Source organism: Nicotiana tomentosiformis, chromosome 2 (assembly GCF_000390325.3).
Source record: "Nicotiana tomentosiformis chromosome 2, ASM39032v3, whole genome shotgun sequence".
Classification (NCBI taxonomy): domain Eukaryota; kingdom Viridiplantae; phylum Streptophyta; class Magnoliopsida; order Solanales; family Solanaceae; genus Nicotiana; species Nicotiana tomentosiformis.
In genome coordinates this window covers 84,961,212-84,983,631 of record NC_090813.1, presented here as the reverse complement: position 1 = coordinate 84,983,631, position 22,420 = coordinate 84,961,212, and the positions used below count along the sequence as shown (strand labels likewise).

General features: G+C 38.3%; 2 long non-coding RNA genes across 3 annotated transcripts in view; both read left to right on the top strand.

The window, feature by feature from the left end:
* Nucleotides 1–4,430: 4,430 nt before the first annotated feature.
* Nucleotides 4,431–22,420, top strand: part of LOC138906575 (uncharacterized) — a 64,333-nt gene continuing 46,343 nt past the window's right edge. Inside the window, exon 1 of the long non-coding RNA XR_011414035.1 lies at nt 4,431–4,642. This is a non-coding gene — a long non-coding RNA (uncharacterized lncRNA). The remainder of the gene's footprint in view (nt 4,643–22,420) is intronic.
* On the top strand, nt 9,946–18,997 carry LOC138906574 (uncharacterized). 2 transcript variants are annotated; one of them, XR_011414034.1, is made up of 3 exons: nt 9,946–10,641; nt 13,189–13,256; nt 18,716–18,997. It is a non-coding gene; the product is annotated as an uncharacterized lncRNA (long non-coding RNA). The 2 variants fall into 2 exon arrangements; XR_011414033.1 differs by lacking the exon at nt 18,716–18,997 and having other exon boundaries at nt 13,189–14,333.

Sequence of the window (22,420 nt, the reverse complement as noted above, 5' to 3'; positions counted from 1 at the left end):
CTTATTTTTTTTTTATTTAGGTGGGGACAATCTCGAGCCTCTTATTTGTTTATTTTCTCTGTGTGTTTTGCCTCAGTTTGACTATTCTTTAAAGCCGACTAGATCAAGTGTGAAACTGTACTAGTTACGGGACTCGGGGAATGTCTAACACTTTCTCCCCGAGTCAAATGAATCCCCTTACTTAGAATTTATGGTGCAGTCAGTTTTAGAGTCAAATGTGTTTTGAAAGAATTCTTTTTTAAAAAACGGTTACCTGGCACACCAAAACCAAATGTCAGGTGGCGACTCTGAAAAATCCTTCTGAATACGATTCTTTGTCACTTTCAGTTTGAAAACCCTTTTAAGCTTTTAAATCACCTTTTTATATATATATTTTAAATGGTATTAAAAGGTGAAAAAAAGGATGTGACAGCTTTGGCGACTCTGGTGGGGAGTTGTAGGTTCAAGCTGGTACTTGATCTTGTTAGCCTTTTAGAATATTCGCTTGAGGTTTTTATATTTTTATTTGCTTTATTTGATTTTTATTTTTGTTTATGTCGTTTTATTATTTGCTAGTTGTTTATATGTTTACAGTTTTTCTTTATGTGTTACTGCTTTATAATTGACATCATATGCACTAGCCGGTCAATTCTTTCTGCAACAAGTCTCGTAGTATGCATCGCATATACGAATTCTTCGTTGAGTCACCCTTATTTTAGGAGGGGGGCGTCGGACGTATGGAGTGAGTGGAAAGCTTGAGCAGCCACTATCGACCATACGCTTCCTCCGAATTGCCTTGTTAGTGAACCCCAAACGTAGGTCAGCTTTTAGGTCATTTTTATTTGCATCATATCATTGTGACCTAGCAGGGCCCGGTCCTAGGTACCGTGTCCTTTGTTGAAAACCTGTCCAAATTATGTCAAATGGGCCCGTTGGCCCAAAAGGACATTCAACCATCCTATGTGCTAAATGTTGCTTCTTTAAGGGTAGAAAGGTCATTTGGCGGACTGATATTTGGGAAGGAAGGTAAAAAAATGAAGTAAGAGAAAATATTGAGGGTTTTATCACTTTTAGTTTCTTGCCCGTTTTCTAAAAAAAAATAACAAATAATAAAAAAAGATTTTACATTTTCTTATCATTTTTCAAAAAAGAAAAAAATAATTTTTCCAAATTAGTTACATTTTTTTTCAAAGCTTTCTCCCATATCCAATCCTCCCGAACTACGCATACCTGATTCTCGTCTTTCGGGACGAGATACATAGGCAGCCCATATAGGGTCCGGCCTTCCTAGTGAGTTAAGTTCTTGGCTTCGAGGGTCATAGCCAAATCTTGCATGTCTAGCCACTTTTGGCCACATCGGCCATTTTGCAAAATGGGACCATTTTCGCAAAAATAGCTCAGTGAACCATGTCTTAGAGTCCTATGTCCACAACAAGATGTTCTCCCAGTTTAAGGTCCATTCCTGTTGAATTTGCATGCTTAGCCAATATTTGGCCATATAGGTCATTTTTACAAAGTGGGGCCATTTTTATAAAGTAATTTTGGAGACCTTGATTCCTAAGAGGTTGGGGGCTACATAGGCCCTCGTGAGATGTTTTCTGTGTCTTAGAGGTCAGCCTAATTTAGTTTGCACTAATAGTCACCCTTGGCCACATAGGCCATTTTGCAAAATAGCCCAATCATGTCTTGCATGTGTCCAATAGGAGGTGTTGTGGCGTCGCATAGTGTCTTGAGACACTAACTCTTTTTAGTATTATTTTTCTCATTCAGATATGGATTCATTTACCGTAGCTTGAGCATGACAGACGCCCCATGACCATCTTAGTCAGGACCGTTGCTTTCAGGAGCTGTTTGAGGAGACTTTTTATATTTTGAGTCTGTTTTGTCTCTTATTTTATAAATCTTATCTATTAGTACCGATTCGTCTAGGTGGTGTCACAGTTTGTCGTAATCTAGTTGAGCTTGTCGAATCTTTTGTTATCGTAATTCCTATAATATATTTGAAAACCAAAAACAGCTATAAATGAAAAATCCAAAAAGATATTTATTTTTAGTATATTTTGTCCATTAATTTTTCAGAACTATATTTGGTCCGATTCATGTGGAACATGATACGTAGGCAACCTACATCGGGTTCGATCAAATCATTTTAAAAAAAAAATAAAGTTATGGGATATGAGAAATGAGAGGAAAGAAAAGAGTGACAATCAAAAGGAAAAAGAGAGGAAAGAAAATGATCAAACCAAGGAGTGTTAAAGAGAAAAATGAAGAGGAAAAGGGGCAAGAAGAGTGAACTTTGGATGATGCCAATATGACATTCGTATCCTTGAAGTTATTTTAGAACCGATAATTGTGACTAGGTACATTGCACATAATGTGAGATTATCTTATGTTAAATGCCCTAACGCTAATGTGATGACTTTATTTTGTTCCTCTTTGTTATCTTCATTATAACAGAAGGGTGGTTGGTTTGTGGTTCTTAAACTGTTACTCTTCCCTACAACATAAAGTTGAAAGGCAATGGAAGACGATAACAGAATTGAATTAGTTGATACTGGTGCCCAAAAGCAATTTGTTTAACAAGACATTGGGTTGGTTGAATAGGTAAGGATGTTAAGACAATACATGGCGAACATGTATCCGGCTTGGATGACTGGTAAGGCACCACTCCCGCCACCACCTAACTTCCTAGATGCCACCCCCACCCAAGCCCCGGTCATAGTGTCAGATGATCCCCCATATTCTCCAGATTTTCCCGCTTATCATAGCTTTCCTAACCTCCCTAGTAGCTCCATTGTTCGTCCTTCAACTATATTTCCCAAAATAGCATACCTGTCATATCCAATATCCCCGCTGTCACAACTTCTCAACAACCTTTCTTTCATAGATCTAACAGTGAACACAGTCCAAACCTTTTGATACCCAATACTACCCCCAGAGTTGGCCTACCAGGTCCCAGACTCATATAATCATAGCTCTTAGAATGAGCCTCACGTCGAAAATGAAAAGTTCACAAGGAAAAAAGAGAGATGAGATATCCAGAAAGCTGAAAGGTATAGAACAATCCTTAAAGAACATGCAAGGGATGGAAAATCAGATTAACATGTGTTACAATGGCTTGTGTATGTTTCATGATATTCATCTGCCCACGGGTTGAAAATGCCAAAGTTTAACTTGTATGATGGGCGTGGAGATCCAGTAGCCCATCTAAGGGGTTATTGCAGTGAAATGAGAAGTGTTGGCGGGAAAGATGAGTTGTTGATGGCGTATTTCAGTGAGAGCTTGAGTGGGGGAGCCTTGGAATAGTACACTCTTCAAGATGTCAATAAGTGGTATGCATGGGATGACATGGCTCAAGATTTTGTTCGACACTATCAGTACAATTCAGATATTATCCCAGACCGCTCCTCTTTACTAAGATAGAAAAGAAACTTGCAGAAAGTTTTAGGGAGTTTGGGTTCAGATGGAGGGAACAAGTTGCTCGGTTCAGTCCCCCGATTGATGAAGAAGAAATGGTTGAGCTTTTGCTACAAGCTCAGGACCCACCTACTTCAGTCATTTGATCCCAGCTTTAGGTAAGCCTTTCAATGATGTGGTAAAAATGGGGGAGATGGTAGAAGAAGGAATCAAGTCAGGCAAAATCATGAGCTACTCTGCATTGAAAGATACTACAGAAGACATTCAGAATATCTCAGTAAGTTTGGGTGAAAGAAAGAGAAATAGAAAATATGTTGTTGAGCCCCACCAACGACAAGATCCAGTGGGCGTTCCTGCTCAACGCTTTCAACCTCAATATCGACCCCATGAATATCCTCGTACTCCTGATAATCCTTCCCCAATGCTACTTCTCTCCACAAAATCCCCAGAGTCATACTTCACCTTCCCAGTACTCTATCCACAATGCACCGCCATACGCTCCACATCCATAAGACCCGCAATGGCCTACACCGCCACCACAAATGTCTTACCCACCTCTACAAGCATATCAACCACCTATCCGCAAGAGGTTCCAACCGAGGCCGGAGTACAAAATGAAAAGACAACATCAAAGAGAAAAGTCTTTCACACCTATTGGAGAATCATATGCCAGTTTGTTCCAAAAGTTGAGGCAATTGGACATGTTAAAACCGATTCAGATAAAAATGTCGAACCCCCTTCCAAAGAATTTTTATTATTCTCAAAGGTGTGTATATTTCTCTAATGCCTCTGGGCACAACATCGAAAAGTGTTGGAATCTGAAAAAAGCAGTCCAGAATCTTGTTGATGCAAGTGACATTATCGTGCAAAATCCAGATGCAGCAGATACTAGCAAAAGTCCATTGCCTGTTCATAATGAGACGCATATGGTGGACATGATTTGTGTTGAAAAGGAATATGAGAACTCTTATGAGTTCCTTGGAGGGCCATTTGCCGCAATATTTTCAGTGCTATCAGTCTCGGTTCCAGAAGTTGATCTTAAGAACGAGTTGGCAAATGGGGCCCAAAAGTTATTTGCTAAGGTCAACGTGATGGAGACTTATGAAGGTCCTAGTAATGTCGATGTGCGACTCAGTGGCTAAGATGTCGAGCTTGAAAATTAGAAAGACACTCCTTTCTTGGTTAGCCATGGATGAGTCTTGGTAGTTTATTTTGTTGTCATTTCTGTTGTCCGGGTTATTTTAGGGTTGTAATCCGGATATTGTCTTGTGACTCAAACCTTTCTATCCTTTTATTTTGCCTAGATCGATTAGTCTTGTTACCTCGTTTAGTGTTAACTAGGATTGTTCTCGGGTTGTGACCCAAGTTTATTTTGCTTGTTTTATTGTTCAAACTCTTTCACTGTCTGTCTAATGCAATCTCTTATTTTCTGTTATTTCTAGTCAGTTTTTGTTTAGTTCTCTTTTTCTTTTATAGTTCTTTTCATGGTAACTCTAGTGACATGATATGCATGTGGAATTCCCAGTCTGGTCTTGAAAGTTAGTATAATCATGAAGCACTAAAAAAAGTTTTGAAGATAACAGAGACATTTGAGGGAAACAAGTAAAGATTTGGACATTTTGAGATCACTTAAAGCCCGAATTGTGTGAAACTGGGGCAGATAGTTTGGGAAGTTAATAGGACTACAAGTATTTGTTACAAGAGAGTGCATCCCGGGCAATTTGAAGCGAGCAACTTTGAGTTCAAGTGCATTTCAATTTTCAAGATAAATCCAAGGGAATTCGCTCCAAATTGACGGTTAACGGAGGACATCCATTGTGAATAAGAAATCATCCAACAAGAGTTATGTACTTGACAAGGCACTAAAGAAAGGTGGAAGGCATATCTGTGATATCAATGCTAATGCTGCAAAAGAAATGCTATGCATGATCTGTATTTTTCATCCTCAAGTTGCATGTGTTATACTTGGCATTTTCAGAGATTAGGAGGCCCTCTTTCAGCTACCCAAACACTTTATACCGTTCGGTACCCCTTTTGAACCTATATTAATTTCTCTGACCTCCCCTCTTTTGGAATCAAGTTAGAGTCACTAAAAAAATTCACGTCCTCATAAGATTTGTTTTAGAAGTACATCCCAAAGGAAAATAAAGAAAAAAGAGAAGAAAAGGAAAAGAGATAAAGAAAAAAGAGAAGAAGTCAAAAAGAAAAAAAAAGAGAAAAAGAAAAAAAAGAAAAAAAAGGGAAAAGAAGAAAATAAAAAGAATAAAAAGAAAAATAATAACAACAAAAAGTATTCATTTGAACTACGTTCGACCTGATTCTTGTGTCAACAAGATACGTAGGCAGCCTTACTCTAAGGTTCGGTCACACCAAGTTAAAAATTCTAAAATTCCTCACTTCAAAAGAAATTACGGCAGAAGTTTTGTTTTTTATAAAAGACGGTTCCAAAAGTTGTAAAGTTGTACCTCATTTTGTCTTAGTTTGAATTTGATCCTTCGTGCCTTTATTTCTTTCTAACCCTTTGCAAAAGTCACATTACAGTCCAAAAAAGAAAAAATTAGAATTAGAGAAAATACCAGGAACATATGATATTATTATCAGGAACATACTAGGATATTATTATCCTGGTATGTTTGAGGGTGCCGAGTTAGACATACCAGGAACATATGATATTATTATCATGGTTAATGCCTTATCATCTACAGAATCAGAGGAAATAAGAAGAAAAAAAATGAGAGAGTCTTATTGGTGAAAACCCTCACGGGTACCATAAGGCGACGGTGAGTTGAGAGAAAGAACAAAATGAGAGATTTTTTATGGTGAAAACCCTTCGGGGAACCACAAGTCGAATAAGGATTGTGAATCTAATAGAACAATTGGACATTGGAGCCCAGTTCCAAAGGTTGAAGGTATGACAAGAATTGAAAGTTAGATTTACTAGACAGATTAGGCCGCTTAATCCAAAATATGTGTCATGGTCATTAGAGTTGGTATCCACATCAAATAAGTTTCTACTTTGTAATTCTCTTATAAGATATCATCTCTTTCCATTGTCCCCTTATTAAGTTTCTCTTGATTTGTTTAAGTCCTCTTTTTGAGTCTGGTTTGTCAGAACAAGTGAGAAATGACTTCAAAATTTGCTACCATCTTTCCAATTACACAAAGTGGAGTCTGGCTAGCGCATCAAAGTGGCATAAGTAAGGAACGAGTAGTATGCACACTGAGTTGGTGACAATTGACGTGCTTTGGGATTCATGTGAAATGCAAAGGTTCGGTAAATATCAATTGATGAGCACAATGCAAGAGATAGAGGGTATTGGGATTGAACGGATCAGAGGTGTTTTTTGTGATAAGGGTTGGCAGGAAAAGTGGTTATTCAATAACAAGCAAGGTCTTCCAAGTTGAAATCAAAGTTATCATGGAAAGTGTAGGGGCAATCTCCCTCAAGGTCGAGGCCACAAACCAACCACTATGTTTTAAACTCACAATTTTTCTTTGTTTGAAACAGGGACGAAGACTATGTCCAAATCAAAGCTTGGAAGCATGAATTTTTCAGGTGTCATGCCCAAATTTTGTTAGCACAAAGGTTGTTTGAGAAAGTTTTTACCTACTAGACATTCCCCTAGTTGAGAAGATCACTACCTCTTCCCTACTTGAGAAGACCATCACCTCCTAGGCAGTTTTCCTAGTTGAGAAGAATAGTACCTTCTAGGCATTCTCCCTAGTTGGAAGAGTCTTTAGCATTCCTTTAGTTCAGGGGTCCCGCTTGGAGAATAGATTCATTTTTAGTTTCCTTAAGGTGTTAGTCTTTAGTTTTTCTTAAGTCCAGGGGTCCCGCCTAGAGAATATGATTAGTTTTTAATTTTCTTAAGTTGTTAATCTTTAGTTTTCCTTACGTTTAGGGGTCCGCCTGGAGAATATGGTCAATTTTTAGTTTCCTTAAGTTGTTACTCTTTAGTTTTTCTTAAGTTTAGGAGTCTCGCCTGGAGAATAGTGTCAGTTTTTAGTTTTCTTAAGTTATTAATCTTTAGCCTTCCTTGAGTTCAGGGGCCCGCCTGGAGAATAGGGTTAGTTTGTAATTTCCTTAAGTTGTTAGTATTTAGTTTTACTTGAGTTTAGGGGTCTCGTCTTGAAAATAGGGTCAACTTTTAGTTTTTTTAAATTTTTAATCTTTAGCATTCCTTTATTTCAAGGGTCCCGCTTGGAGAATAGTGTCAGTATTTAATTTCTTTAAGTTATTAATCTTTAGTTTTTTCTTGAGCTCAGGGGTCCCGCCTGTAGAATAGGGTCGATTTTAGTTTTCTTAAGTTTTTAATGTTTAGCTAATCTCTAGTTCAGGGGTTCCGCCTGGAGAATAGGTTCATTTTAGTTTCCTTAAGATGTTACTGTTTAGTTTTTCTTAAGTTCAGGAGTCCCGCTTGGAGAATAGAGCCAGTTTTTAATTTCCTTAATTAATTAATTTTTAGCTTTCTTTGAGTTCAGGGGTCCCGCCTAGGGGTCAGTTTTTAGTTTTCTTAAGTTGTTAATATTTAGTTGTCCTTGAGTTCAGGAGTCCCGCCTGGAGAATATGGTCAATTATTAGTTTTCCTCAAGTTCAATCTCACATCTAGGAGAAGCACTTCCTAGTTTAAGTCTTTTAGGCTACACTTTTAGGAGACACGCATCCTAATTTGAGCCATTGAAGTTTCACCCCTAGGAGACGCACTTCCTAGTTTGGGTCATTCAGGTTTTACTTTTAGTAGACGTATTTGCTAGTTAAAATTTTCTTGGTTTTACTCACAGAAGACACACATCCTAGTCGAGTCTTTAGTTTTAATCTCATCATTGCATCCTTCATCAATAGCATATGTGATTTACAGTTTTGCTAACAACTCACAATTCTTCCTAGTACAAATTGGGGCAGAAAATTTTGTTCGTTTTGTTTGTTTTGATTGCAGGCACCCACCTGGAGAACAAGGGTCAATATTTCAGAAATTGATTTTAAGTTCAAATCAGAGAAGCACCAGGAGCCCGCCTGAAGAATAGGGTTAACTTTCAATTTTCGAGTTTAAGAAGCAGGAGCCCACCTGAAAATGCAGGTTTACAAGCGCAAGCCTACTTCAAAGTCAAGCTTATTTCAAGTTCAAGTTAGAAGCACCAGGAGCCCGCCTGAAGAACAAGATCAACCGTCAATTTCTAGTTTAACTTAGAAGTACCAGGAGCTCACCTGAAGTACATGGTCAGCATTTAATTTTCAGTTCAAGTCATATGTATCAGGAGCCCGCCTGAAGAACAGGGTCAACTTTCATATTTCAAGTTCAAGACATGGGCAACAGGAGCCCGCCTAAAGGACAGGGTCAACTTCTAGTTTTTTTAGTTCAAATCAGAAGTAGCACGAGCCCGCCTAAAAAATAAGGTCTGCAAGATCAAGTCTACTCCAAGTTCAAGTTTATTTCAAGTCCAAGCAGTAGGAGCCCGCCTGAAAAATAGGGTCAACTTCCAGTTTTCTTCAAGTTCAAGTCAGCAGGATTCCCACCTGAAGAATAGGGTTGATTTTCTATCTCATGTTGAAGATTCAAGTACATATTCAAGGAAGATTCGAGACAAGAAGTAGATAGGATCTTGTACTTTTTCTTTTATTTTTGATGTAATAGCAGGGACCCCGGACCGGAACCTCGACGGCACAACACTTCACTCGACTCTCCACCTCGGTATCCTTCTCACTTTTCTTACTTCTCAATAACACATGACATGATTCCTTTATAGCCAAGGATATGTAGGCAGCTCAAATACTAGAGCTCGGTCACAATCTTTTATCCATCTTTATTTTCTTTTGAATAAGTATCGGGTGAGAAATCAATTACGTCGCTTACTTATTTCTTTGCTCAAAAACACTTTGTGTTTCCAAGCAAAGAGGGACAGTTGTAAGCACGTAATATTTGACCTGCCACGTCTTCAAACTATATTAGTAGTTTCACATATTTTATATTTATTTGAGTTATTTTAATTTTTCTAAGATTGTAATATATTATTTTAATTGTTATTTTATTTGGTCTATTTTAGTATTTTTTTTTAAAAAAAATAATCAAAAACACAAAAATAGTTTCAAGTCTATTTTAATTCAAGTTTAATTAGTATTTTATGTAGTAATACTATTTTTACCTATTTTTATCTATTTTTATTTAGTGTGATCTTTTAAAAAACACAAATATAGTTTCACTAATGTTTTTGTAGTCATACTATTTTACTAGGATTTTTATTTTTCTCTACTTTTATTTTTATATAATCTTGAGGAATACCAAAAATAGTTTCACAATATAATATTTTTTATTTTAATTAATTAGAATTACTTTTGTATTTTATAGTATATATTTTATATTATATTTAGAAGTAAGATTAAGATGCTTGGGCTGGTATTGTCTTGTTTCAATTTTAGGATATCCGTATTGTTTTAAGCCCAATTCAACCAACCTAATCCAATTCTCTTAGCCCATACCCGCCTGACCCATCTTCCTCCCCTCTTTTAATCTCAACCCTCCACTCCCCTAAGACCCAACATCCCACATTTAATTCCCACTCATATGCAAATACCTAATGTAACACCCAAGACCCTAATCCTAAGAACTAGCTAGAAGCCGCACCCCAAAAAGTCTCCACACCTCTACCGCCCCCAATTTCCAAAATCAAATACTCCCAAAGGTTAGCTTTCTCCCCAAAAAATCGAATACCCCAAGGACCTAGGACCGGCGGCCACACACACTCACATACATAATTGGGGGATAGACATTAGAGAGATTAGAGGACAAAAATGTTTGAGCTAAAGAGAGGATGCGGAAAAGAACAGCAAAAACAGAGGAAAGAAACGGAGAGCAAGAGTGAGAGTCCAAAAATAAGAGATTTCGGGAGAGAAAAAATCGGACAGAAAATTGAGAGGAAACTTGGGTTTCAAGAATTCTTCAAGCTCCTTTCCTTAGTTTTCGATCCTTTAAAATTTCAGAAAAACAACAAAAACACAATTTTTTTACCTTTTATGTTTCTTCTTTTCTATTTCAATTTTGGTTGCGAAAAAATGGAGTTTGATTGAAATTTGAGGTTTGATCGTGTTCGAGCTCCAGATTTTCGGTGCCGTTCGAGTTTTGTTACTGGTTTGCGGTCCCCGCTCGATTTTGTTACTGCTGTTTTTCATCTTCCTTTCGAGTTCAATCGTCGAAATTCTCATTAAGTTGTAATCTGTCAGAGATTCAAATATATTGGAAAGCAATTCAGGTCCATCTTTTCTCCTCTTCTCTATTATTTGCGATGTTACTTTCGTGGTTGTGATTGAAATATGTTGCTGGCCTATTCTCTTAGTTTTTTTTGATTTTATATGTGTTCGTCGAGTTTATTATACGTCTCAATTCTGGTTTTTGGATTTAGTTCATTAATCGAAAATTTTGGGTTTGAACTTTATTCATGAGCATTGGTTCTTTAGTTTCCTTCTGTATGATGCTTTTACTATATATTTGAACTTACTTTATTTTTACTTCTAAAGAGAAATATATTATGATCTCCAATTCTATACAACTGTTAGTGTTGAATTTGTGCTGAATATTAAAAGTTAATTTACTAAGAAAAATGATGGCACATTAATCTAATTCACGTGATGCTTCTGCTGGGCTAACACACATATTCTTTTCTCATGGAAAGTTATTTTGAATTTTGTCCTTTGCTAATGATTTCAAGAGTAGAGTGCTCATTATGTGGAAGTCAGTTCTGAATCTAAAGCTATGATGGCCAGTGCCATATTTTAAGTCACCTTTTAAATCTGTTTTTGTTGTTCCCTTTTCTTATGCTTAGGATGTTCGTATGTTTAGGTGTTTCATTTGTCATTTTGGTATATATTCGTTTGGAATGAAATTAGACTGTGGGAGAAGTTTAAAGGCCAGGCCCATTAGTGATTAAACTGTTTACATGCTTTATGATTGGGTTCGGTCTAAATACATGAAAAGGATAAGTAAGAGGATACGAGCATGAATTAAAATTTCCTTTTATTTAGTTCTCTTTTATTTACTTTATTTATTATATATAACGACCCGACTTGTCGTTTCAAGAATTAATGCCTCGTTCAGTGATTTAAGGACTCGAGAAGTTTCTCAATATGTATTATGACCCACGGGTATGGTCGATTTTGATTTTCGAAAAATTCAGAATTAAATTAAAAGAATAATTCTTATTTAGAAGCTTAAATAGAAAGAGTTCACCGGAGAGTTGACTTTTGAGCAAACGATCCCGGAATAGAATTTCGATGATGGCAATAGCTTCGTATGATGATTTCGGACTTAGGCGCATGTTCGGATTTTGATTTGGAAGCCCGTAGGTCAATTCGACGCATTTTGGCGAAAGTTGAAAAATATAAGATTTTTGGAAGAATTCGACAGAAGGTTGAATTTTTTATAACGAGGTCGGATTTCAATTCCGGAAATTGGAATAGCTCCATTACGTCATTTATGACTTGTGTTCAAAATTTGAAGTCATTCCGGATTGATTTGATATGTTTCGACGCAAAATATAGAAGTCGGAAGATTTGAAAATTTTAAAATTTGATTCAATGCGCGATTCGTAATTTCGGCGTTGTTTGACGTGATTTGAAGTCTCGACTAAGTTTGTATTGTGTTTTAGGATGTGTGGTATGTTCGAACAGGGTCCCGAGTAGTTCAGGTGAGTTTCGAGGTGGTTTCGGACCATTTCTAGGTCATTTTTAGTTGCTGGTTTTTGGCCACAGAGGTATGCATCGCGATCGCGGACAAACGGTCACGATCGTGAAGAGCAATATTGCTGTTTGGACACTGTGAATCGCGATCGCGGAAGCCTTTTCGCGATCGCATAGAGGAAAATCATGCTGCACTCACCCGATTTTGGAAGCTAATATCTCACAACCTATAAGGAATTTGTAGATGATCCAAAAAATAAAAGTTGTAGCCCTTTGTGTCTAATTTTTTAGAAAGGTAAACCATTTGTCATTTGGATTTGTGTACAAAACGTTATGGCGGATAAACTATATGCTTTCTAGGAAGAGTTTGGAAATCTCTGTTGCACAGGGCTGACTTGAAAGCTTATATCTAGCCATTTATAAAGAATTAAGAGATGAACAACAAATGAAAGTTATATCCCTTGGTGTCTAGTTTTCAGAAAGTTAAACCATTTACAATTTGGAGTTTTGTACCAAAGGTTATGACCATTATACTAGTGGCTATCTAGAAGTGCTGGGCACTTGTTCTTCGCGATCGCGAAGCATTTTAAGCGATCGCAAAAGGCAAATTTTGGGCTGAGAAAAGTTGTGCTTCGCGATCACGAAGCATTTTCCGCGATCGCAGAAAGTAAATACATGGGCAGTAGCTATATTTCGAGGTTTCAGCTATTTTTAACATATTTGGAGCTATAGAGCTCGGATTGAAGCGATGTTTGAGACGATTTTCACCATATGGATTGGGGTAAGTGTTCTATATCCGAAAGTGATTATACTTCAGGATTCTATGGTTATATTTATCATTTATTTTGAATTTAAATGGAAAAGATCAAGATTTTTGCAAAACATTTCAAAAACAAAAATTTAAGATTTGGAGGTCGAATTGTTATCGGAACTTGATAAAATTTATATGGTTGAACTAGTATCGGAATGTGTGTTCGGATTTCATAAAAATTATATTGGGTTCCGAGAGGCGAGCCCCGCGTGACTTTTGTTGACTTTTTTGGAATAAATTTTTAAGTCGATGTATTATTATCCATAATTGTTTCCAATGAATTTTAATGAGGTTGTACAATAAATTTGGATAGGTTTGAGCTGTACAGAGGTCAATTCAAGCAAGAAGGCTACTTTGGAATGTCGTCGTAACTTCAAAAAGGTAAGTATCTTGCCTAACCTTGAGTGGGGGAATTATCCCTTAGGCATCGAGTCTTATGTGCCATTTGTGAAATGTGAAAAGCCGTGTACGCGAGGTGACGAGTACGTACTCGGGCTTATATGTGCAAAATATATTGGGTTAAAGTCTTAGGCCTATTGTGTAGTAAATTGTATAACCGCTGACATTTATTAAATCATCTATTTGCCATGCCTTAATTCGTGTTTGTTAAATTTATTTTTATATGACAATTTGATGTGATTATTACTTGTATATTTATGTGAATTTCGTGAGTTTGATGATTTGATATTTCTTGGAATTTAATTTTATTATGGATTTTCCATCTGCAAATAATTAATGAAATAAGTTTAAACCGAAGCGTTATATAATTATCAAGAATTTGAATTATAAAGGCTGTGAATCATATTGAGGCAAAGTGCCGAATTGTGAAATATTATTCGGTTGAGTTATTCACTCCCGAATATTTTGTTAAGATGTTGTGCTCTTTATGGCCGAGCCGTGGGCTTCTTATTGTGAAAAGAATAATATATTGTTGAAATTTGTGATATGTTGAAATATTTGAGTACTTGATGATCCATTTGTGATATGTGAGCACTTGATGTGCAGTTGTTGAAATCATATTTACTTTGGGACTACGGAACGGTATTCTGGGAGATCCCCATGCATATTTACTTTGGGACTACAGAACGGTATTTCGGGAGATCCTCCCTTGTCTTGCATATTTACTTTGGGACTACGGAATGGTATTCCGGGAGATCCCCCTGCATATTTACTTTGGGACTACGGAACGGTATTCCGGGAGATCTCCCTGTCTTGCATATTTACTTTTGAGACTACGAGGCGGTACCTCGGGAATGCCCTTTTGTTGATATTGTTCTATGGATGCACTTACCGTTGGTTATTTTATTTTTTCGTGATATGTAAATTCTTATCTTCTTCGGTGATGTACTAGTTGACTTTATTATTATGTGTTTTGTACTCCTTATTGTATTGTGTTGGCTTTGGCATTTTAGTACGAGACTCTGGAGATTTATATTTCTGGTTTTTATTGATTTTTGATGACTGAATTGTTTTAAATAAAAGAAAATTTCTATTATGTTTTATATTGATAAGTATTACATCCAAATAAGTAGTTTATCTGATGCTTTAATTTAAGTGCAAATGTCATTTTCTTCACTCAAACTATTTCTAAAGTCAATTGATCGTGCAGATTCTTTTATATATTGATATTTTTGGCACGTGAGTTGTCCGTGCAGTTGTGATAGAAACATGGGCACGAGATGCCGTAAAAATATGAAAGTGGGCTGAGACCCATATTATTATGAATATGAAATGAGGTGTTACAAAGTGACTTTTATTTGAAGGAATTATATTCCAAAATTATATTTGAAAGATATTTATTTGAAGGAAGTATATTCGAAATAAAATTATTGGAAAGTATTATATCCTGTTGATTATTATTTGAAAGATTTATAGGTGAAAGAACTATATTTGAAGGACTTGATTAAATTGGTTGTACTTGTATTCATTATTTGTTGAGCAATATTTATGGTGTTCTTTCCGCCCTGCTGTTTATATCACTGATTGATTATTATTGCCATCATTGTTATTTGTTTCCTATTATTTTTGTATGCTATATTACACAAGTTATTCTACTAGTGAATGTCTTGACTGTACCTCGTCACTACTCTAGTCTTGATACTTACTGGGTACCGACTGTGGTGTACTCATACTACACTTCTGCACATTTTTGTGCAAAGCCAGGTGTTGGAGATATCGGATTCGGACATAGTTAAAGTATTATCGCAAGGATTCAAGGTAGAGCTGCTTAGTCGTCGCAGTCCCTTGGAGTCTTTTTATTTTATTGTACTGTTAATTATTATTCGAACAGTATTGAGTATTCAATCCTTGAGATCATTCCATGTATTCAGTTAGAGTTCGTGACTCAGTATTACCAGTCTTGGGAGGTTGTTATATTTGTAATTATTTCTGTTGTTGATATATATATATATATATAAAAAATGGCTTGAATTGTAATTAAAATCGGCTTACTTAGTCTTAGAGACTAAGTGCCATCACGACGCCTGTGGTGGGATTTTGGGTCGTGACAAGTTGGTATCAGAGCTCTAGGTTCATAGGTTCTATGAGTCACGAACGAGTTTAGTAGAGTCTTGCGGATCGGTACAGAGACGTCTGTACTTTTTTTCGAGAGGCTACAAAGCTAGTAGGAAAAAATTTCACTTCTGTCCTTCCTTATCGTGTGGTATTTATTTAACTTGAAGCATATATCTTATATTCTTTTGCATCCACTCGTGTATGAAATTGCGCACTCGGTATCAACTATGCGTTAATGGTTCGTGATACTACAAAGGGGTCATAAGGGAGACAGAGTTGCTCAACCATTCCTACAACGTGTCGTCCAGATCGAGGATGCGGAAGTATTGAGAGATCATTCAATTGTGCACATGGAGGTGCATTAGGTTCTGATATCTGGTTGATAAATATGATCTTAAGAAGGTTTAATTAATTGCCTAATTATCACAATCATGGTAGGGTCACGAGGTAGGTGTAGATCTGAAGATAGTTGGTGGTATTAGAGACTATGTAGTGTGTGTGGGATTTTCATTTAGTGAAAGGTACATTCTAGCAGTCAAGGCACTCGAGGAAGCAATTTTGTCTGTCATGAGGATGACATGCGCCCAATAAATGACTTGATATGTCTTATGACTGGTGACGTACGAGCGGTGAAGGTTAGTATTGTGCATCATCACACTGTGTCCTATGGCTTCGCGCCAAGTGAGGGGAGTTTACTATCAACGATCAGATTGCAGGGTCATGTGTTATATCAATTTTAGCCTGAGATGTATTTATGTGGTATTGAAAGGTTCTCCAAAACTTGTATATGATTAAGAGTTGAGATTTCTATGGGATAATGATGGGACTTGTGGTATTCCCCCACCCTTAATAATTCTATATTTCAGTATCAGCAGGGTCATGGAAATAATTTCAGAATACTCGGAGTGCTCCAGTAAATTCTTTTAATGAACCACCGGCACGGGGTTCCTATAATGTTTGTTCCAGTTATCCGGCACAAACTCAGTATGAGCAGCCGAACCCGTAGAGGGGTTGTTATCGCTATGGTGATACTAGGAACATCATGAGAGATTGACCCAGACTTGGGAGAGGCGGATTTCATCAGAATGCTCAGGCTACAGGCTCTATTCCAGTTAATACCCCACATGCATAGTCAGTTAGGGGTGGATGACAGGCGGGTAGGGTATAACGACCCAACTGGTCATTTTGACTTTTAGAACCCTGTTCCCATAAATAAAACTTTCCGAATGTGCTTTTAATAATTTATTACTTGCGGGGATGGTTGGTTCAGAATTTAGAAGTGATCGGGTTGAAATCGGAACAATTGATTCCTTAGTTTAACTTTAAAATGCCAAGTTTGACTTCGATCAACATTTTGAGAAAACGACCCCGGAATCGGGATTTGACTGTTCCAATAGCTCCGTATGGTGATTTTGGACTTAGGAGCGTGTTCGAAATTTTATTTGAAAGTCCGTAGTTAAATTAGGCTTGAAATGGCTAAAACAAGAATTTTAGTTTGGAAGTTTGACCGGGGAGTTGACTTTTTGATATCGGGGTCGAAATTCAGTTCCGAAAATTTTTGTATCTCCATTATCTCATTTAAGACTTGCACGCAAAATTTGGTGTCATTCCGAGTAGTATAAGTATGATTCGGCGCGTTCGGAGGAAGTTAAAAACTTGAAGTTCATATTTTGATCTAATTCATTTTGGGGTGCGATTCTTAGTTTCGTTATTGAATTTCGTGTTTTGAGAGTTCGAGCAAGTCCGTGTAATATTTTCAGACTTGTTGGTATATTTAGACGGGGTCTCGTGGGGTTCTAGTGAGTTTTTTAACCACCCGGAGCTAAGTTGGAAAACGAGAAATTTCCCTACGCGAAAGAGGAATGGGACTGGCGGGGATTTTTCCCTACGCGTTCGCGAGGGAGATCACGTTCGCGAAGGGCAGACCAGTAAGCCTTCGCATTCGTGAGACCCATGTCGTGTTCGCGAACGGTAATTTTAAGGTTGTGGAATTTTGCCTTCGCGAAGAAGGGATTCACTGTACCGGACAGGATGTCTTAAAAACGGGATTTCACCATTTTTAACCCCATTTCTTCCATTTTTGGGCGATTTTTGAGCTTTTGAGAGGGGATTTCAACTAGCAATTGGAAGGTAAGTTAATTCTACACACCTTGAGTTAAATACATAGATTATGGGTATGTTATAACCGGTAAATCTTAGAAATCAAGGATTTAGATGAAAAACCTAGATTTGTATAAAAATGAGATTTTAACCACCAAAATAGTTATGGAATTGGATAAAAATTATATATTTGAGTTCTTGAGATTATGGGTAACGTTTTCATCCAAATATTTCTGGAATCCAGGCACGTGGTCCAGGGGTGAATTTTAGGAATTTTACCATTTTGGATAGGGTAATGTATTTAATAGATGAATATCGAATTATTGAACATGTATTAATTATTTTGTATAATATTTGGATAGTTTCGGATTTTTCGGCACCGAATTGAGGTTTTTACGCGACATTTTTGACCGGAAAGCGGACTTTGAGACAAGGTAAGTCTCTTGTGTAATCTTGTGTGGGGGAATTTACCCCATAGGTGATTAAATTAATAATTGTTGTTAATTATGGGAGCTACGTACGCACGAGGTGACTAGCCCGTACGTAGCTACTATCTATGCTAAAGTCCGGGTAGTTTAGGACTCAAAGCATGAATTATTTGTGTAAATTGTATTCTTTATTTAATTAAATTATTTAAAATACATTGTGAATTGTTAGGGAAAGATAGTAAAAGATGGAAATCTTATATACTTAATTTTCTGCTTAAATTAATTAATTGTTAAAAGAAATTATTCATCCTCTCGAATTAATTTCTAATAAATATACTATCCTTCCGGAGGTACATAAGAAAATGTCCTTCTTTCTTGTGGAGCGTGTCGAACTCCTCGGCATTATAGATGCATCTATGGATCGCGCTGCTTGTCCCTCGGCAGTATACACAACACTCTGGATCGGGTCGTATGACCTCGGCAGAAATCGTGCCTAATAATAATAATAATTACTTGATGCCTTGATATTTTTAATTGCAGTTTGTGAATTTAATTAATAGATTGGAAATTATTGCATTTGAAGAAATTTAATTATTTCTGTTGGTTAAATAAAATTATTGTTAACTTTGTGAATCATGTCGATTTAGATATTCTAGTTTTATTTTAATTATTATTATTGACCCATAGTGAGTGTCAAAGTCGGTCATCTCGTCTCTACCTCTTCGAGATTAGGCTTGATACTTACTGGGTACATGTTGTTTACGTACTCATGCTACACTTGCTGCACTTTTTGTGCAGCACCTGAGACAGGTGCTATCGTTGGACCTATCGGCGCGCACCCGTGTTATCCGGAGGCTTAGTGGTGAGCTGCTTTCTGAGTCGTTCTGCAGCAACTAGTGCCTCTTCCTGAATTTTTATTCTATCTATTTCATTCCAGGCAGTATTTATAATTTTTGTATAATCTACTAGGTGCTCATACACTTATGACACCAGGTCTTGGCACACACACTAGTAGAATGTTTTGATTTAATTATTTTTCTTGGTTATTTTAATTTACCAGATCTTTTCATATTGTTTTAATTTTTGCAAGTAAGAAGAGTTTAATTACTCGGTTAATTTTAAAAGAATTGAATATGGGTTTAAATTACTAGTTGACTTGCCTAGCTATAGTGTTGGGGGCCATCACGACCTATAGGTGAAATTGGGTCGTGACAACATGGTATCAGAGCACTAGGTTCTAGTAGGTTTCACAAGTTACGAGCAAGCCTAATAGAGTCTTGCAGATCAGTACAGAGACATTTGTACTTATCTTCGAGAGGTTATTGGGTGTTACAAAACTACATTTCTTCATCTTCCATCGTGCAACTGATGTAGTACAAAATATCTTTCTCTTATTCTCTCACAGATGGTGAGAACGCGCTCTAATGAGGTTCTAGACCAGGGAAGAGCTACTCCCCCAGTTGCTAGAGGCCGAGGTAGAGGTCGAGGGAGGGCTCCAGCTCGTGGTAGGGGGAGAGGATGTCCTAGGACTGTTCCAGTTATGCCGCCAGTGGGTCCAGCAAAAAATTCCATTATTGAGGAACAGGGTGAGGTGCTTGTGGCAGAGCGAGCTCCGGTGGATTTCACATCTGCACCGGGATTCTAGGATGTCATGAGTCGTATGTTGCGGTTCATGGACACTATGACTTAGGCCAGTTTATTTTCGGCATACCTAGCCACATCTCAGGCAGGCGGGGGAGCACAAACCCCTACCGTACAGGCTCATGGGCAGGCAGCTGCTGTATATCAGACCTAGGGTACACTACACGTGGGTGGAGCCCAGTCAGTGGCAGCAGCTACACCTGAGCCCAGTCCAGCTGCAGCCGCTGATCCGCAGAAACTATTGGACAGATGGACTAGACTTCATCCTCCTGTCTTTGGGGGTGAGTGACATGAGGATCCCTAGGATCTCATTGATCGGTGCAAGGATAGACTGTACAACATGAGGATATTGGAGTCTCGTGGGGTTGACTTTGCTACTTTTCAGCTAGAGTGTAGAGCCCGTAGATGGTGGAAGTCTTATCTTCTTGGCAGACCAGTAGATTTTCCTCCCATGACTTGGGACAGGTTTACCCGTATCTTCCTGGACATGTATATTCCACCCTCTCAAAGGGAAGAGTTGCGATTTCAGTTTGAGTAGCTCCAGTAGGGTCAGATGTTAGTGACTGATTATGAGGTGATATTCCCTGAGTTATCTCGCCATGCACTTATGATACTCCCTACTGAGGTGAAGAGAGTGCGGAGGTTTGTTACGGGTTTACATACTGGCATTCAGGCCACTTTGGCTCAAGAGGTTGAGATGGGTACTTCTTATGAGCTAGTCGTGGAGATAGCCCGAAGGATTGAGGGTGTGTGTCAGAGGAGCCGAAAGCAGGTTATGAGAGATAAGCAGTTTAGATATTCTGGAGAGTTCAGAGGTGCTCCGTCTGGGGGTAGAGGTCAGTTCGTGAGAGGGCAGTCCAGTAGGCCCTCATATCCAGCACCACCGCCTCCTCGGGGTGCTCCAGTGCGACCTTATTTCAGTGCTATACCAGAAAGTTCTTATCGCCCACCGGCTATTCAGGGTTCTTCCAGTGGGTATTCAGGTCACCAGGGCCAGATTCTTAGTCAGCAGCCCATTATACTGAAGAGTTGTTATGAATGCGGGGATCCCAGTCACATACGGAGATTCTGCCACAGGCTTCGGGGTAGGCCAGTGCAGCAGGGTCAGCAGCCTATGATTACCGCGCTAGTTGCTCCACCAGTAGTACGACCACCAAGAGGTGGAGGACAGGTGGGTAGGGGCCGTCCTAGAGGTGGAGGTCAGCCAGGCGGAGGCCAGCCAGTTGGCGCTCCAGCTCGGTTCTATGCTTTTTCGGCCAGACCAGATGTAGAGGCCTCAGATGCCGTGATTACAGGTATTATTTCTGTTTGCGGCAAAGATGCCTCTGTATTATTTGATCCAGGATCTACATATTCCTATGTCTCATCTCTATTTGCTCATTTCCTAGGTGTTTCCCGTGAGTCCTTGAGTACTCCCTTTATGTGTCCACTCATGTGGACGATTCTGTTGTTGTGAATCGGATCTACTGGTCTTGTATTATTACATTTTGTGGTTATGAAACTAGAGCAGATCTCCTATTGCTTGAGATGACCGATTTTGAAATTATCCTGGGCATGGACTGGTTATCTCCATATCATGCCATCCTAGATTGCAATACCAAGACTGTTACATTGGCTATTCCAACATTGCCTAGGCTAGAGTGGAAGGGTTCGTCTGTTAGTGCATCTAATCGAGTTATTTCTTTTATGAAGGCTCAACACATGGTTGAGAAGGGTTGTTTGGCTTATCTAGCCTATGTTCGGGATACTACTGCAGAGACTCCGACTATTGATTCAGTGCCTGTAGTTCGAGAGTTCTCCGATGTATTTCCTTCAGATCTTCCAGAAATGCCACCTGATCGTGATATTGATTTCTTTATTGATTTGGCTCCAGATATCTAGCCTATATCTATCCCACCGTATCGCATGGCTCCGAAAGAATTGAAAGAACAGCTTGAGGAGTTACTAGCCAAAGGGTTCGTCAGACCGAGTGTATCGCCTTGGGGTGCACTGATATTATTTGTGAAGAAGAAGGATGGAACGATGTGAATATGTATTGATTATCATCAATTGAACAAAGTCACTATTAAGAACAAGTACCCGTCGCCGCGTATTGATGATCCATTTGACCAGTTGCAGGGTGCTAGGGTGTTCTCTAAGGCCGACTTGAGGTTGTGGAAGGTTTTTCATCTATTACAGCACCTTTGACCAAATTAACCCATAAGGGTGCTCCGTTCCGATGGTCCGATGATTATGAGGTGAGCTTTCAGAAGCTCAAGACAGCATTGACTACAACACCAGTGTTAGTGTTGCCTTCCGGTTCGGGGATGTATACAGTGTATTGTGATGCTTCACGCATTGGCTTGGGTTGTGTATTAATGCAGGAAGGGCGAGTTATTGCATATGCTTCACGTCAGCTGAAGCCCCACGAGAAGAATTATTTGGTGCATGATTTGGAGTTAGCTGCAATTGTTCACGCTCTTAAGATTTGGAGGCATTATCTTTATGGGGTGTCTTGTGAGGTTTACACTGACCATCACAGTTTGCAGCATTTATTCAAGCAGAGGGACCTAAATTTGAGGTAGCGCAGATGGATGGAGTTACTAAAAGATTATGATATTACTATCCTATATCATCCGAGAAAAGCAAATGTGGTTGCAGACGCCTTGAGTAGAAAGGCGGAGAGTATGGGTAGTTTGGCTTTCATTTCAGCAAAGGAGAGGCCATTAGCTTTGGATATTTAGTCCTTGGCCAATGGATTTTTGCAGCTGGATATTTCAGAGCCCAGCCGAGTTCTTGCATTTGTTGTAGCTCAGTCTTCACTATTTGAGCAGATCAAGGCTTGCCAATATGATGATCCACACTTAATGGTTCTTCGAGAAA